This window comes from Nanorana parkeri, unplaced genomic scaffold, assembly GCF_000935625.1.
Source record: "Nanorana parkeri isolate BGI_ZX_2015 unplaced genomic scaffold, ASM93562v1 scaffold1583, whole genome shotgun sequence".
Lineage (NCBI taxonomy): Eukaryota > Metazoa > Chordata > Amphibia > Anura > Dicroglossidae > Nanorana > Nanorana parkeri.
The window spans coordinates 94448-96180 of NW_017307851.1; the positions used below are offsets into that span (position 1 = coordinate 94448).

The following is a 1733-nucleotide window of genomic DNA, read 5'->3' on the forward strand; positions in this document are numbered from 1 at the left end:
CCCCCCCCCCCACAATGTTATTCAGATGGGACTCGCACACACTTTAGATTCACACTAAAAGCACATTGGGGGTAAATCATACAAAACTGAAGCAGTTGCCTATGGCAACCTATCAGCTTCTCTCTTCAGTTTTAGCTTTCAAAATGAAACGGAGAAGCTGATTGGTTGCTATGCACAAATGTTCTCATGGTCGGCTTTACACTGGAAGTTATTCTGGCAGCTGAGCTGCTTCCTGGGGCCCACCCCTGAACCCTCCGCCTTGCTTCTCGGGCTCTGCTGCCCCTCTTGCAGGCTTAGGACCGGCATCACGGGTGTTGTCGGGGAGAGACTGGCAAACATCTGTTCACTGATCTCCCCGCTGAACGGGGTCGGAAGCCATGCTGATTGCATCAGTTCCGGGTCCTCAGCTGTCATTCCTGAGCTAGAGAAGCCGGGGAAGAAGCTATTCCAGCGCGATCTGCACGTGAATAGGTTCTTTGCAGAAATGTGACCATAGAGGTCTGATTAGACCCCTAATGTCACCTTAAAGAGAACCTGTCGCCACTACTATCTTGAATTGTAATGTCTTCCTTATATTGTAAAGCGCTGCGCAAACTGTTGGCGCTATATAAATACTATGTAATAATAATAATACTATGCTATCACATAGGGGCTTGTGGGCCTCCAAATGTGATAGCGATGAAGTAAACATAAAATAAATTAAAACATTTCCCCGCCTGCAGTGTCTTATATGCTCGGCTGCACTTGCACCGCCGGAGGGAGCTCAGGACAACGTGTTGACTCGCCATTGCACTCTACCAGCGTTAGCTTTGTAAACGACTGAGAGATCAAGATCGACTTAATGGGCACCCCTGGTCTAGAGGCTGGAATAAGCTGTTTTACTTAACGCTGGTGGTTGGCACTCACCCCTCTCCATCAATGGACCTGCATGAGACGCAATGACGTCAGCAAGGCTTAGACCACCGGAGCCTGGGGGAGAAGAGGATCAGGTGAGTATTTTATTTCTTTTTTTATTCCGGCCCCTAGACCAAACGAGCACTTATCCCTTGCAGTGCGGGCGGACCCCCGCTACAATCTAAAAAGATAGCAGTAAAAACATGGCAGGGGTTCTCAACATTTCCAACTCTTATCCAAAACTAGAATATGTTTTTGTTGGACATTCACTTTAAATGTGAATAAAGCTTTAGGGGAGCTGTGCTGTAGATCTCCCGCTGTTCATCTTCCTTGTATTATATCTACCTAAATCTGGTTTAATGTATATTCCGTAAGAACTGTGTCTATGCCTTATTTCCCAATGTTTCATGACTTTTTATTTTGCCTTATAGCTTGGCACTCCAGCTATGGTGACACTACAAATCCCATCATGCCTCTGAAAGTCATGTCTGTAGCTGTCAATCTAGCAGTGCATAATGGGACTTGTGATTCCACAACAGCTGGATCATCAACCTTGCCTACCCCTGCCTTGTACAAAAGGACTTGTATGGAATATAAATCCCTATAGAGTCCTTCTTTGTATACAATAGTGATGAACAGATACATGTGGAATTCAGGAGCCAGTCTGCCCAATTGAGAAGCAAGCAAGATTTTTTTTTTTAGCAGCCGCCACCATTGACAGCAACTAGAGATCCTTAAAAGTTGAGCACCAGCTGCAGGTTTTGAGGAGCATTGGCTACCTGGCCCCTGGGATTTGTCCAGCTCGACATACAAGATAATCTATTTGTTGTGCCCTTTTT

The 1733-nt window shown here is 45.9% G+C and overlaps 2 protein-coding genes across 2 annotated transcripts in view; both read left to right on the plus strand.

Annotated features, from left to right (window-relative positions):
- UBOX5 (U-box domain containing 5) overlaps window positions 1-1733 on the plus strand; it is a 16689-nt gene that overhangs the window by 505 nt on the left and 14451 nt on the right. The window lies entirely within an intron of this gene.
- FASTKD5 (FAST kinase domains 5) overlaps window positions 1-1733 on the plus strand; it is a 6565-nt gene that overhangs the window by 486 nt on the left and 4346 nt on the right. The window lies entirely within an intron of this gene.